This window comes from Macaca mulatta, chromosome 5 (assembly GCF_049350105.2).
Source record: "Macaca mulatta isolate MMU2019108-1 chromosome 5, T2T-MMU8v2.0, whole genome shotgun sequence".
Lineage (NCBI taxonomy): Eukaryota > Metazoa > Chordata > Mammalia > Primates > Cercopithecidae > Macaca > Macaca mulatta.
This window is the reverse complement of record NC_133410.1, coordinates 170,903,060-170,920,017: the sequence shown is the minus strand read 5'-3', so window position 1 is coordinate 170,920,017 and position 16,958 is coordinate 170,903,060. Positions and strand designations below refer to the sequence as shown.

The 16,958-nt window shown below is 37.8% G+C and overlaps 1 pseudogene; it reads right to left on the bottom strand.

The window, feature by feature from the left end:
- Nucleotides 1–7,209: 7,209 nt before the first annotated feature.
- LOC100430737 (bifunctional methylenetetrahydrofolate dehydrogenase/cyclohydrolase, mitochondrial pseudogene) lies at nucleotides 7,210–8,151 on the bottom strand (annotated as a pseudogene).
- Between the last annotated feature and the right edge of the window lie 8,807 nt (nucleotides 8,152–16,958).

Sequence of the window (16,958 nt, the reverse complement as noted above, 5' to 3'; positions counted from 1 at the left end):
GACTTCATGTAGTATAGTAGCTATTATAGTACATGGTTACAGTAACTAAAAAAGCAGGGTACAGGTACAAAAATAGACAAATAAACCAATGGAACAGAATAGAGAACCCAGAAATAAGACCACACACCTACAACTATCTGATCTTCGACAAAGCTGACGAAAACAAGCAATGAGAAAAGACTCCCTGTTTAGTAAATAATGCTGGGATAACTGGCTAGCCATATGCAGAAGACTGAAACCAAACCCCTGCCTTACACCATGTACAAAAATTAACTCAAGATGGATTAAAGATGCAAAACTCAAAACTATAAAAACCTTGGAAGACAACCTAGGCAATACCATTCAGGACATAGGCATGGGCAAAGATTTTATGAAAAAGACGCCAAAAACCAATTACAACAAAAGCAAAAATTGGTAAATAGAGTCTAATTAAATGAAAGAGCTTCTGCACAGCAAAAGAAACTATCATCAGAGTGAACAGACAAACTACAGAATGAGAGATAATATTTGCAAATTATGCATCTGAGAAAGGCCTAATATCCAGCATCTATAAAACAAATTATTAAACAAATTTACAATAAAAAGCAACCCCATTAAAAAGTGGGCAAAAGACACGAACAGACTCTTCTCAAAAGCTGACATATATGTGGCCAATGATCATATGAAAAAAAGCTCAATATCATTGATCATTAGAGAAATGCAAATGAAAACCACAATGAGATACCATCTCACACAAAGTCAGAATGGCTACTATTAAAAAGTCAAAAAAACACAGATGTTGGTGAGGTTTTGGAGATAAAAGAATGCTTATACACTGTTGCTGGGGAGTGTAAATTAGTTCAACCATTGTGGAAGGCAATGTGTTGATTCCTCAAAGACCTAAAGACAAAAATACCAGTAAACTCGGCAATCCCGTTACTGGGTATATAGCCAAAGGAATATAAATCATTCTGTTATAAAGACACATGCACACTTATGTTCACTGCAGTACTATTCATGATAGCAAGGACATAGAATGAATCTAAATGCCCATCAATGATAGACTGGATAAAGCAAATGTGGTACATGTACGCTATAGAATACTATGCAGTCATAAAAAAAAGAGTGAGATCATGTCCTTTGCAGGAACAATGGATGGAGCTCGAGGACATTATCCTTAGCAAACTAACAGGAATAGAAAACTAAATACTGCATGTTCTCACTTATAAGTGGGGGGTAAATGATGAGAACACATGGACACATGAAATGAAACAACTCACATTGGGACCTGTCAGAGGCTGGAGGGTGAAAGGAGGGAGAGCATCAGGAAAAACAACTCATGACTACTAGGTTTAATACCTGGGTCATGAAACAATCTATACAACACACCCCCGTGGCACAAGTTTACCTATGTAACAAACCTATACTTGTACCCCTGAACTTAAAATAAAAGTTAAAAAAAAATACACGAAGATTTCTGTGGGTCAACTATTTAGAAGAAGCTTACCTGAGTAATTTTGGCTCAGAGTCTCACATCTGGCTGCAGCTAAGCTGTTGATCAGGGCGGCAGTCATCTGAAGGGTAGACTAGGACTGGAGGATTATCTCCCAAGTACTCAACGGTAGTCGGCAGGAAACCTTAGTTTCTTTCCAGCCATGCAGGGCTCTCCATGGGTCTGACAGGTCGCTCTCATGACCAGACAGCTGGCTTCCCACAAAGTGAGTGATCTGAGAGAAATAAAGGTGGACGCCATAGTCCCTTTCATGACTTAGTTTTGGAAGTGATACACTGTGACTTCAACCATATTTGTTCATTAAAAATAAGTCATTGAGTCCAGTCCACACTGAAAGGGAAGATGTTAAGCTTCACTTATCAATAGGTACAGCATCAAAGAATTTGTGGACGTATTTCAGATAACTGCAAGGCAGAAGGACTATTTTACATGCACTGCATATATTGAATGCTATGGCAGAGATTTCAGGGATATAACTGATTATAGTGTCATGATCATATAAACAAGAGTTAATTAGTTTACGAGGTGGCAATATTGATGGATACGGGCTTGGAAATTAGGAGATTTTTGTGTTAAGAAATGTAAAAGGACATTAAATAATAAACATTATTTATTGTAATTCAAGTTCTTAAAAAGATTTCAAATCCCTGAGATCATTTCAACTTGTTTGTGTTAGGAAATAGTCAGCTTGTGGCCAAGAGGAATATACATTTTCTCTGTTTCCATATTAGATTTTTCTTAAGTTTAAATGTATTATTGAATAAAAGAGTAAAACACATAGACAATGACATTTCAGAAACAAAATCAGTTGGGATATATAAGGTGTATTTTGATATAAACTGTCTTACACTTCTTCAATAAGTCTATGAACAGTGAAATGAATAAGATTATTATGGTTTGAGCAAAGACTGTACAAACATTATCCATACATAGAGAAAATAATAATGATGATAGCACCAAAGATAGCCTAATGTACTGAGCTGAATACTTATGTGCTAAGCACTCTGGTAAGCAGTTTATATGCATTGTCTCATTTAATTATCTCCAAAATCATATGAGATAGATGGAACAAGGAAGAAATTATTTTCCTAGGAGAATTACGTTCTATATTAATATACATGGATATGAATCCAACTTCTCTGAAGCTTGTGGAAGTACTGGGTTTTCTTACTTACACTGCATCTTCTTATTGAAGTGTTAATTCACTCAAGGTCTGCTGATTATCATGATGATTATTGTTATTATTATTACACATTATCATGCTTTTGCAATCACTAAATCTCCCATGTTTTAAAAACAAACAGTTTTCTCCAGTTTCAGGCCCTTAAAACTGAAACAATTATGCAAAATTTTTATACAATTGAGAACAAATTTTACTTTTCTAGTGCTTGAACTATGTGGTTTATTCATCTCTCTCTAAATTCATATCTAGTTTTCCCAATGTCAATTAATTTTATTGTTCTTAATATTTTTAATTCATTGACTAAAGCTTAGCTGATTTATCTCGAACAATTCCAGTGCAATCTTGAAAATAATGATGTTTTTCAATTATAGAATATATAGCATATATGAAAAAGTTCATAAACTTTAAGACAGTATTCAAATATAAAGCATTATCAAGGTATTATTCTAGTCCTGCTGTGACACAAGTGGGGAAATATGATTTCAACATTATTTTTCTCATGAATGGAAAATATGTATTATTATAGACTTCAGAAAATATTTTAAAAGGATCTCAACAATAAAATATCTACATATTAACATGGTTAACTATATCCAATAAGTTTTTGTTGTTGTTGTTGTTGTTGTTCGAGACGGAGTCTCACTCTGTTGCCCAGGCTAGAGTGCAGTGGCGTGATCTCGGCTCACTCCAAGCTCTGCCTTCCGGGTTCAAGCCATTCTCCCGCCTCAGCCTCCAAGTAGCTGGAACTACAGGCGCCCACTACCTCTCTCGGCTAGTTTTTTGTATTTTTAGTAGAGACCGAGTTTCACCGTGTTAGCCAGGATGGTCTCGATCTCCTGACCTCGTGATCCGCCCGCCTCGGCCTCCCAAAGTGCTGGGATTACAGGCGTGAGCCACCGCGCCCAACATATCCACTAAGTTTTTAGTTACATCCATATCTAAACACATATTTTCAAATATATACATATATACATACACACTAATATATAACTATTTTAAAAATAAAATCATACAATGTAAAATTATTTCACTTAAGGTTGTTATCTAAAATATTCCCCTGTACCACTAAATATTTTTTCAAAACACAATTTAAAAACCTGTACAGCATTCTTAAAAACATATATACTGCATTTTATTTTATTCTTTTTCTATGGTTGAAATTATTAGTGATGAAACTTGATCACTTTAAACATATTGGAAATATATTTTAAAAGAATTCAAAGTGTTGATATATGAATGTGGTGGGATGTCTTCTTAATATATTCCTCAAGAGAATTCATCAGCCTTCTTTAAGATTGGCCTTCTACATCCCAAAGGTTCTATTTTTCACTTGGAAATGTTTTAATATCTAGCTACCAATTATAATGGCACTATCACTGTACCTGAGGCATTTAATCATACGTGATTCTCCCTTCTTTGCCCAACTATATGTGAATTATCTTGGAGAGAAAAAAATCGTTATTCTCCACGTGGTTGCAGTAAAACTAGTGGAAAAAAAAGTGATATAAAAATCAAGTAGAAATTCCCTGCGAAGTGCAATAGAAATTGCACCTAGATTTAGGAGATTGGTTTCTACTCCCTGTTGAGAACTCAGATATTTTTGTGCCCTTGGGAAAGTCACTTAAATTTTCTAGACCTTTGACTCCTCAGTTGATAATTTATCTCAAATAGTAATTTTTGACTGTGGAATTTTTAAATGTTTCCTTAGAGGAAATAAATGTCTCAATAGATGCAATCTAATTTGCAGGTGATATGTCTGAAGTCAGGTAAAAAATTATACAAATTAATTCTATATACTTGGCTAAGTTTACCACTGAGGCTTTTATAATTAGAGTCTGAGTTATTTGGGATGATTTATTGTCACATGTGGTTAGAGTTCAGAGCATTTTTCTAAATGTTGTTTTTCTACAATTAACTTTTTTACCCCTCCATTCACCTCAACATATTTGTTGTAAAGTCTATAATAAATCTTAACATTAGTTTTCGTATGAACATTAGATTTATATTTTTATCTCTAAAACGGTCCATTTTATTGGTGAAAAGTGTATTTAAATTAGAAATTGCGTTGGAAAAAATGTATATTGTTGTAACACTCAGGCTCATAAGGATGAGATTTTAAAATTGCTCTGGAAAAAAGCATCTCCTAATATCTGATATTTTCACTTCTCACAAGATATGCTAAGCATGAAGAGGCTCGTTCTGCCAGTGTGGCTTGGAAAAATAAATGGATAAAACTAGCTCAGCTTATTGTGTATGAGCAGTGAAGTGAAAGGGAAACTGTCCTAACAGATATTAAAATATATGAAAAGGCTGTATTACTAAGACTGATATTGACCCTGGAAAAAAACTGAAACCAAAGAAACAGAAATCAAAATCTAACAACCAAAAAAAGACCAACCTTAAAAGAAAAAAATTAAATGCTCAAAAGTGAGATTAGGGCACTCATTAGGCATCGCATCTAAAAGTTATGTGCTTTACTTCACAATTTAACCAAAATGAATTTGATATGAATCAAAGTCAAAACAAAGCTATTTATGTAACCTAAAATAAAACACCATAATTAATAGAATAAAGTTTAATGTATTTTTATTACTATTACTACCATATAAAATTTTTTTAGCAAAACATGGAAAATAAAAATCTGCATAGAAAAAATAGCAAACGTGACAGCAAAAGCCACTGTAACCAAAATGCAAGAAAGAAAATAAAGATAAAACAACAAAAACTGAAGAATGCAACTGCATCAAAGCCAGTACCACAGGAAAAGCATTACTTACTGTCTTTAACAAATAAGGAGATTTTATAAGTCAATATAAAAATTTTACATGGGATAAGAGGGAAATGACATAGAAACTGTATGGATTAGGAAAAAAAGAAAACATACAAAAGGCAAATAAACACATATGATATATTTGACCACGCTTGTAAGCTCGTATATTTGGCCACATTTGTAAACAAAATAAAGCAAAGAAAAAAAAGTTTTGTCCGCAAAGTTTCTGTTATAAATAATGTAACACACTATCATAGATTATGGTGCAGAAGCATAAACTTTCTTACCCCCATTTAGTGTCAAAAGCTTTCAAAGTTCATGTCTTTCATTCTAGAAATGTGCTTCCAGCAATTTATCTCAAGTTAAAAATGGACAAGTGTGTAAAGGTGTTGTTAAAAGGATATATTGGAATAACTTATATCAGCGAAAAACCAAAAGCAACTGAAATGTCTTTCAATAGGAGACTTATTAAATTAATCATGGTATATTTCTAAAAGGAAAGCTATGTTGGTCAAAATAATGGCAATTAATTTATATATTCATTAACAGGCAAAGATGTATACAATATGTATTTATAGTACTTTTATTTATTGTTTAATGTATTGTCTGCACTTCATTTGTTCGTGTGTGTGTGTGTGTGTGTGTGTGTGTGTATTAAAACATTTTAAAAAGCCCCCTACTCAGAAAGTCGGAAAAGAATTCAATATTCCAGCTTTTAAAAGTCTTCTGGGAAAGGCAGTGGGGTACATCACTGTAAAACAGATGGGTGCTGATAACTCTTCGGTGGAAAAATAAGTTGCAGACTTACACAAGTTGCCCAAATGATTATCGAGCTGAGTTTGTTTTTCAGAAATAGGTTTCAAAAATTTCAAAGAAGCTATACAAATTTCCCCTAATCATACAAAAATTTAACAACGAAGTTTAAATATATAGCAAAAACCAAATAGGATAATAAACACGAATAATTTATGAAGCAAGCCTTTTAATCCTAGAAAACTGAAATGGAGAGATCACACACTTAAGAGAAATATACCTAAATGAGGACTAATAGCAAATAAAACAACTCTAAACATTTCCCCAATGACTAAGTTACAAAAAGACAGCTTAGGAAAATTACCAACATTTTTTCAACTTGCAAGCGTTGATTTCAACTTCTTCCCTAGCCAATGCAGTTCTACTTAGATAAATCTGGTTATCTATCTTTATATCTATCTATCTATCTATCTATCTATCTATCTATCTATCTATAACTTATATATATATATAACATATATATATATATAAAAATTAATGTGTTTCTACTCAGTTACTACCATTTTTTTTCTTTACACCTTTTCCCTAATTTTCTCCAGAAACATTTTTCTTTTGGTTTGAGCAGTTGAACTGAAAAGGTTTGGAAAGTAGAATCAGTATTGGCTCTTATTGGAATAGCACTTGAAAAATGTAATCCTAGAAAAGGCCAATTTTTAACTGAAGTGGCTTGACAAAGTTAAGCATCCATTCTCAATGTGACAGTGACTCCCATGTTACTAACTAGGTCAACGGCTGCTCTTGACTAGATCACATAACCCTGCATGATACTGGAATGTTCCCTGGTGAGGTATTGCAGAGTTATGTGCACAAACACTCAAGCACTTACAGTTTCAATAAATACAAAGCATCATTTTAACCTATTTTAATATAAAAGAAGCAAAAAATACTGCTGACCTGCTTTGCTTCTTGAACTGACTTAGAGTGCTGTTCATGACATAGAAGACACAATAGTTAATGAGTGGTTACTACAAGCTCTTTAGACTTCAGCATTTACTGCTCTCCAACCTTCAGCAATATTTTGGCAGTAATAATCATATTCTTCATTAACATCATAATTGTCCTGGGACCAAAACCCCAAGGAACTGGAGTGATGTAATCAGCTTTTTCGTGATTCCTTCAAAGTCCGTATCTCCAACCAACTTGAGTTTAGCAATTATGGGACCTTGAACTCTATATATTCTCATGTCAATGATTGCTGCTCCTCCTTTGATATCTGCTGTGATCAGATTTGGAATGCCTGAGGCAGATACTACAATATCTGCAAGAATTATATTTTTCTTCAACTACTCTGTGGGAGTGTACTGATGAGATATTGTAACAGTGGCATCACTTCCAGGATTTTCATGTGCCCCATCTGTGTTTAATAACATTAAAATGAGCATCCTAACATTTTTTTAATTTCCCAACTACAATCACATTCTTCTCTAGAGCTGGAATGCCAGTTCACTTCATCGTTTCCCACATACCCTCTGGGGGAGCTGGTAGCATGGAATACTGGTGAGAACACATTTGCCCAACATTAAGTACATGAAAGCAATCTACATCCCTGTCTGGAGAAACAGCATTAGGGATCTTTCTCTCATCGATGTGATCTGGAATGGGCCCCTGAATAAGGAGGCTATCTACGTTATCATCATTTTTCAGTTTATTGATTAAATTCAACAATACCTCCTCTGAAATTGAAGCTGGTTTTACAACTGTCTCACTGTTAATTTTTACATCTTCAGCTGCCCTGGTTTTGTTGAGGACACAGGAATGACTTGCAGGATTATTATCCACCAGAATCAGGCTCAGGTGTGGTCCTTTGTTGCCAGAAGGCACCCACTTTTCCACTTCCGGCTTGATCTGCTGAACCATTTTCCTTTAAGAAATGACGATAGCTTTCTTACTCATTTCTCTTGGTTTTATGCAAACACACACACACACATCCTTGATGCATAATAAATATATTTACACATAATCATCCTTGATATATAATAGATATATTTACACATAGCCATAAGACTACATATACATATATAGGTATAAACATATATATACATACTTATGTATGTATATATACTGTATATATAAACACTCAGAGAGAGGGACTTAACTTGCACTTAATAAAACGTTCCCTTTGAAAGCAATACACTTAGAGAAAATGGTAGCTGCACATTCAGATACAAATTATATACTAATGTTAAAGCATGGCATTCTGGGAGAAGCCAGCGTTCCAAGTCTCAGTCTTTGCTTCCAAACACATGTTCTGCGTGTTAGGCCAACTTGTGAATTCCTGCGAGGTGGAAGGGAAGATGGAGGAGATGACAGGTCTGCACCGCCTGAGCAGCAGAGTGGTGGAGGAGGCAGGCATTAGAGCAGTTGCTGGGAAACTATTGTCTGTAATTTTAAAGAGCCCAGTGGTAGATCCATCTGTTTTCCCCTAAATGACATTGCTAAAAATGCCATTGTCAGAAACACTCAATTTATACACATACACAAGTAAAAAATTATAAACATAGCCTGTCATTATTTTTACAATTTAAATAGTTCACAACATTCGTTTTTCTGTGAATAAGTTTCTTTTTTTAAACTTTTATTTTAGATTTGGGTGTACATGTGAAGGTTTGTTACCGAGGTAAACATGTATGTATGGTGGCGGTTTGTTGTACATAGTATTTCATCATCCAGATTTTAAGCCAGCACTAAAATGACCAGCAAAGAAGCTAGAGAAGGTCAAGTTAAAAGTAAGTAATATTAACAAATGTTGTAAATCATAACTTGATATAAAATAACATTATAAAATACTTTGTTATAAACTAGTAAAGTCACTTATATAATTTAATAAAAATATTTACAATTTTGGCTAAAAATAACTTTGAAATGTTGACCAATATATTCTGTATTCCTTACCTATTTAATATGTAGGCTTATAGATGTTAACTTTTACATACTTCAGTCTGTTAACACGTGGTCCTTGAACTTGAATTAACATGACTTTTCTGATGTTTTTGGGACTAAGTATCCCTTAATGTTCACAGTAAGCTACCTTTGTAGTGAATTTCACAGTGTAAATTAGTTAAGTGATTGTATATCCATTTTCATGCCTTGTGACATTTCATTAGATCCTGTATGGTGATGTAAAGTTTGTATCTTTAAAAACAGTATTTCTGAAATGAATTTGAAATTCATTACTGCTCAGAAAAGGGAAAAAAAAAGGTTTGAGTTGGAGTTACTCATTCTCACATTGCTTCACAGCCTTCCTTCACTAATATTGATATTTAAAAATATATTCATACATATCATTGGTTTGCACGTATATTCCATTATTAAATGGATTCTGATTAGGCTTTGTATATCTGGAAGTTTTTGATATATGTTTGAAATATGTATTATTTATTAACCATTAACTTTGATCATATAACAGGTTACTGAGTAAGCTTTATAAGATAATTTGATGGCAAGAAAAGTGATAAGTGTATGAGTTCATGATTAGAGACATCCAAGATTAGTTTCTTTCAAGATGCAAAAAGCAAAGTGAGGAAAAAACCCTAGGAAAACTACATAAAATAGGCTTTATTGCATTATTATTACTTGTCTTAAAAGTTATTAAATATTATCTAAATCTGCTCTAATTTAAGGTATTGAAATTTTTCAAAGGGACTGCAATTACCATGTCCTTTATCTTTCAATATAGTCCTTGTAGGTAAAATGGAGCATCAGTGACACTGTTGTCAAAGCCACTTCGGTTAATGTTTACAAAACATCGTCATTTACATAGCACAAAGGAGGTTTTCGGCACTTGATGTCTGTCTTTATCTTCTGGATGAACACTGGTTCTCAGATTTAGCTAGATCTCCTGGTAAGTTTCTGATGATCTCAGATATTTTCATTTTATCCACATATCCAGATGAACTTTTTGGTTTTCTTATTTAACAAAATGCTGCCAGGGGCTGCTTTACAGTCATGTGACCTGTATAGTCAATTTCACACAACTCTACCTTTGGAATGATACTACATTTGGTTAAGTACTTGCTGTTGCTATCCTAAAAATCTTAATTGTTTTGTGCACGGGCCTCTGAAGTTTCATTTTTCACTGGGCTCTCAAAATTAAGTAGCCCATGTGGCGTGTTTCTATAAGGTATCAAATATAATGAATGACGCCGAAAACTGGAATTGTGTTTGTGACCTTTCTAGACTCTGTTTTTAACTTATTGTTTTGAAAACGTTATATCAGTGATTTGAATGAGTTCCCCCAAAGTTCATGTGTTGGAAACTCAATCTCCAGTGCAACAATGTTGAGGGGTGGGGACTAATAAGGGGTAATTGGTATATTATGGTCAAGTCCTTATGATTAGATTAATATTATTATTGCAAGAGTAGGTTAGTTATAGCAAGAGTGGGCTCCTGGTGTCTCTCTCTTTTGCATGTGCTCACTTATCTTTCCATCTTTCTGCCATAAGATAACACAGCAAGAAGGCCCTCACTAGATGTGACTGCACAGTCTTCAACTTCCCTGTCTTTAGAACCATAAGCGAAGTAAACCTCTATCCTTTAGAGGTTATCCAGCCTGTGACAGTCTATTGTAGCAACAAAAAAATGGACTAATACAAGTATAGACTCACAGGGGTTTACAGAATTAGTACAGAGAGGTAATGTATACTTTCACGCATGTCCGTATGAAGAGACCACCAAACAGGCTTTGTGTGAGCAATAAAGCTTTTTAATCACCTAGGTGTGGGTGGACTGAGTCCAAAAAGAGAGTCAGTGAAGGGAGATAGGGGTGGGGCATTTTATAGGATTTGGGTAGTTAGTGGAAAATTAGTTAAAGGGGTGTTGTCCTCTGGCTGGCAGGGGTGGCAGTCACAAGGTGCTCAGTGGGGGAGCTTTTGAGCCAGGATGAGCCAGGAGAAGGAATTTCACAAGGTAATGTCATCAGTTAAGGCAGGAACTGGCCATTTTCACTTCTTTTATGATTCTTCACTTGCTTTAGACCATCTGGATGAATATGTACAAGTTTGGGCTCAGAGGCCTGACATTCCTGTCTTCTTATATTAATAAGAAAAATAACATAAAATAGAGTGGAAGTGTTGGGGCAGCAAAAATTTGGGGGGTGGCATGGAGAGATAATGGGTGATGTTTCTCAGGGCTGCTTCGAGTGGGATCGGGGTGGCATGGGAACCTAGAGTAGGAGACGTTAAGCTGAAGGAAGATTTTGTGGTAAGGGGTGATATTGTGGAGTTGTTAGAAGAAACATTTGTCATGTAAAATGATTGGTGATGGCCTGGATGCGGTTTTGTATGAATTGAAAAACTAAATGGAAGACACAAGGTCTGAATAAGAGAAGGAGAAAAACAGGTATTAAAGGACTAAGAATTGGGAGGACCCAGGACATCCAATGAGAGAGTGACCAAGGGGGTTCAGCATAATTACTTGCTTGGTTGGCGAGTTGTGAGGCTCTATCCTCGACAGAGTTCTCTTTTTAAGCTGGAGGCCGAGTTTGGTGGGGTGTGTTTTTAAAAGACCATTAGTCCGTTCTACCTTTCCTGAAGATTGAGAACGGTAAGGGGTATGAAGTTTCTACTGAATAACAAGAGCCTGAAAAACTGCTTGGGTGATTTGAATAAAGGCCGGTCCGTTATTGGACTGTATAGAGGTGGGAAGGCCAAACTGAGGAATTATGTCTGACAGAAGGGAAGAAATGATCATGGTGACCTTTTCAGACCCTGTGGGAAAGGCCTCTACTCATCCAGTGAAAGCGTCTACCCAGATCAAGAGGTATTTTAGGTTCCTGACTTGGGTCATGTGAGTAAAGTCAATTTGCCAGTCCAGGGCAGGGGCAAATACCCAAGCTTGATGTGTAGGGAAGGGAGGGGTCTGAACAATCCCTAAGGGGTAGTAAAATAGAAGGTGGAACACTGAGAAGTGATTTCCTTGACAATAGATTTCCATGACGGAAAGGAAATGAGAGGTTCTAAGAGATGGACTAGCGCCTTATAACTTACACAGAAGAAGTTATGAAATGACGACAGAATACAATGGGCCTGTGAGGCTGGAAGGAGATATTTTCCTTGGTCCAAGAACTATTTGCCTTGTTTGGGAAGAGATTGATAGGTGGAAGTTTCAGTGGGGGAATAGGTGGGAGTGACCCATGAGAAGGAGAAAGACCAGCTGTGAGGGACAGAAGTTGGAACTCTAGCTGCTTCTTTAGCTACCTTATAAGCATAAGCATTGCCTAGAGCAATGGAATCTGATGCCTTTTGATGGTCCTTGCAGTGAATGACTCCAGCTTCCTTTGGAAGTAAAACAGCCTTGAGAAGAGTTTTTATTAAAGAGGAATTAATGATGGAGGACCCTTGTGTAGTGAGAAAACCCCTTTTTGCCCATATAACAGCATGGTGGTGTGCGATACGGAAGGCATATTTAGAGTCAGTAAAAATATTGATGAATAGTCCTTTTGCAAGAATGAGGGCCTGAGTTAAGGCAATGAGTTCGGCTTGCTGAGAGGTAGTGGAGGGGGGCAGAAAGTATATGCATCAGGTGTGAGGAAGAAAATAGATTTTAGAAGTTATGAGAACTATAGAGAATGAGTTAAGCATAGTTTGTGATTTTGAGGGCCTCTGAAAGTATTAAGGCAGTAGCAGATGCCGCACACAGACACGAGGGCTAGGCTAAAACAGAAAGGTCAAGTTGTTTGGATAGAAAAGCCACAGGGCATGGTCCCGGTCCTTGTGTAAGAATTTCAACTGCACACCCCCGTACTGTGGCTGTGTGTGATGAAAAAGGGTTGGGATGAGTTAGGGAGAGCTAGTGTGAGAGCAGCTTCTAGGCCTGTTTTTAAGGAATGGAAAGGAGTGACAAAAGATTTTAAGATCTGTGGGGTCAGCTAGGTTTGCTTTTGTGAGTTTACATGATGGTTTAGTCAGGATGGTAAAACTAGGTATCCAAAGGCGGAAGTACCTAAACATGCCTAGGAAGGAAAGGAGTTGTTGTTGTGTAGAAGCGTTTGGGGTTTAGGAGATTAGCCAGACATGATCACCAGGGAGAGCATGTGTGTTTTCATGAGAATTGTGACGAGATAGGTAACAGATGAGGAAGAAATCTGGGCTTCACTGAAGTAATGGGGGCTGTCCAGGAAGCTTTGTGGCAGTACAGCCCAGGTAATTTGCTGAGCCTGATGGGTGTCAGGGTTAGTCCAAGTGAAAGCAAAAAGAGGCTGGGATGAAGGGTGCAAAGGAACAGTAGAGAAAGAATGTTTGAGATCCAGAACAGAATACTGGGTTGTGGAGGGAGGTATTGAGGATAGGAGAGTATATGGCTTTGGCAACACGTGGTGGATAGGCAAGACCGTTTGGTTGATAAGGCGCAGATCCTGAACTAACCTGTAAGGCTTGCCTGGTTTTTGGACAGGTAAAATGAGGGAATTGAAGGGACAGTTTATAGGCTTTAAAAGACCATGCTGTAACAAGCAAGTGATAACAGGCTTTAATTATTTTAAAGCATGCTATGGGATGGGATATTGGCATTGAGCAGGGTAAGAGTGACTAGGTTTTAATGAGATAGTAAGGGGTACATGATCGGTCACCAAAGAGGGAATAGAGGCGTTCTGTATTTGTGGATTAAGGTGGGGAGATAACAAGGGGAGGATGTGAATGAGGCTTTGAACTGGGGAAAAAGGTGGTAATGAGGTGTGGTTGTAGCCTAGGAATAGTCAGGGAAGCAGATAATTTAGTTAAAATGTCTCTACCTAATATGGGAGCTGAGCAGGTGGGGATAACTAAAAACAAGTGCATAAAAGAATGTTGTCCAAGTTGGCGCCAGAGTTGGGGAGTTTTAAGAGGTTTAGAAGCCTGTCAATACCCACAACAGCTATGGGGGCAAGGGAAACAGGCCCTTGAAAAGAAGGTAATGTGGAGTGGGTAGCCCCCATATCAATTAAACAGGGAATGGACTTACCCTCCACTGTGAGAGTTACATGAAGCTTGGCATCTGTGATAGTCCAGGGGACTTCCGAAGCAATCAGGCAATGTCAGTCTTCAGCCGCTATGCTGAGCAGATCTGGGAAGGAGTCAGTCAGAGAGCCTTGGGCTAGAGCTTTAGGGGCTCTAGGAGTGGCTGCCGGGTGAGCTGGGCAATCAGATTTCCAGTGGGTCCTTGCACAGATGGGACATGGCTTGGGAGGAATCCCAGGCTGCGGGCAATCCTTGGCCCAGTGGCCAACTTTCTGGAACTTGAAGCAAGATCCTGATGGAAGAAGTCCTGCAGGAATGCTTCACTGCTGTGGCTTAGGCATGTGTGGCTTAGGCATTTTGAAGTTCTTGTGTGCTGGAGGTGCAGCTGGGTTTTATCTCACAGCAGAGGCAAGTAATTGTAACTCAGAAATGCGTTGCCATCTGGCTGCCTCCTCCCTATTATTGTACACCTTGAAAGCGAGGTTGATTAATTCCTATTGTGGGGTTTGAGGGCTGGATTCTAATTTTTGAAGGTTTATTTAATGTTGGGAGTGGATTGGGTAATAAAATTCATATTGAGAATAAAACGGCCTTCTGACACTTCAGGGTCTAGGGCTGTGAAGCATCTAAGGGTTGTTGCCAAACGGGTCATGAACTGGGCTGGGTTTTTATATTTGATGAAAAAGAGCCTAAAAGCTAACTGATTTGGGAGAGGTTGGATAAACAAAAAGGAGCATTAACCTTGACTATGCCTTTAGTTCCAGCCACCTTTTTAAGAAGAAATTGCTGGACAGGTTGGGGAGGGCTAGTCACAGAATGAAACTGTAAGCCAGACTGGGTGTGAAGAGGAGAGATGATAAAATGATTATAAGGTTGGGGAGCGGAGGCTGAGGAAGAATCAGGATCTGGCTCGGCCTGGTGAGGAGCAGCCTGGGGAGGAGGGGAGAGGTCAGATGGGTCTGTAAAAAAGGAAGATTGGAAAGACTCAGCAACACTTGGGGTTGGGACTGAGGGGACAGGCGGGAGGGAAAGAAGGAAGATTTGGGATGAGTTGCACTGGGAACAGAGACTAGGGAGGGACCAATATGTAAAAGAATGCCTGGACATCAAGCACCTCAGACCGTTTGCCCATTTTATGACAAAAATTATCTAGGTCTTGTAGGATGGAGAAATAGAAAGTGCCATTTTCTGGCCATTTAGAACCATTGTTGAGTTTGTATTGGGGTCAAGCAGCATTGCAGAAGAAAATAAGGCATTTAGGTTTTAGGTCAGGCGTGAGTTGGAGAGGTTTTAAGTTCTTGGGAACACAGGCTAAGGGAGAAAAGGAGGAATGGAGGGTGGAAGTTTGCCTATAGTGAAGGAGGCAAGCCCAGAGAAAAGAGAGGGTAGAGACATGGAGAGAAGGGGTGGGGGGTGCTTGTCCCCCAAAAAGGTGGTGCTTGCCACTAAGGGTGTAGGATCAAGGCAGGCATCCCCATGGTTATCAGACACCTCTGAAACATGGGTGAATAATCAAACAGGTGTCCCCACAGTGATTAAACACCAAGGGAAGACTGTCTTCCGGAGTCCGTAACCAGCTTCAGAGTTTTGGGTTCATGGATTAAACGCGTTTCCTCTGTCTCTACCAGAAAAGGAAAGGAACTGAAATTAAGAGAAGGGAGAGACTGAAAGATGACTCCAAGACTGAAAGGAGAAAGAGGTTGAGGGATAGTGAGAGAGGTTGGAGAACAGAGTAAAAAGAGGCTGCTTACCCGATTTAAAATTGGTGAGATATTCCTTGGGCTGGTTGGTCTGAGGACCCAAGGTGGTAGGTGGATCTTTCTCATGGAGCAAAGAGTAGGAGGACAGGGGATTGATCTCCCAAGGGAGGTCCCCTGATTCAAGTCACAGCACCAAAGTTCACTCGCGTCCATGTGAAGAGACAGCCAAACAGGCTTTGTGTGAGCAATAAAGCTTTGTAATCACCTGGATTCAGGCGGGCTGAGTCCGAAAAGAGAGTCAGCAAAAGGAGATGGGGTGGGGGCATTTTATGGGATTTGGGTAGGTAGTGGAAAATTACAGTCAAAGGGGGGTTGTTCTCTGGCTGGCAGGGGTGGCAGTCACAAGGTGCTCAGTGGGGGAGCTTTTGAACCAGGATGAGCCAGGAGAAGGAATTTCACAAGGTAATGTCATCAGTTAAGGCCATTTCACCTCTTTTGTGATTCTTCACTTGCTTCAGGCCATCTGGATAAATACGTACAGGCTTGGGCTCAGAGACCTGACATATACTATTCACCCAACTTCCCCCAGTGATAAAATCACACAACTCTAGTGCAATATCAAAACAAAGAAATGGACATTGATACAATCTGTAGACATTATCCACATTTTAACAGTTTTTATATACACTCAATTGTGTGTGTGTGTCTATAGTTTTATATAATTTTATCACTCAAGGTTCACGTGGCCACCACCACAATAAAAATGCAGAACTATTTAAGCATCAAAAAATAGCCTCCTTGTACCCTATAAAGGGGTACCTTTATAGGAAGAGGTATTATTTTAAAGACATGACTTCATTTACCAAATCAGAACAACACATTCTGCATTACATCTGACATTAACTGAAGCGTGCACTATTTTCTAAAAACCATTTAGTGCTTTCCAGACGTTAAGTTTTTTAATACTTATAAAAATCCTATGAAGTAAATATTATACTCCCATTTAACAGTCAGTATATTGATGAGTGAATTGTCAGAATATGCGAGGTCCTGAATTCCTTAACAAACT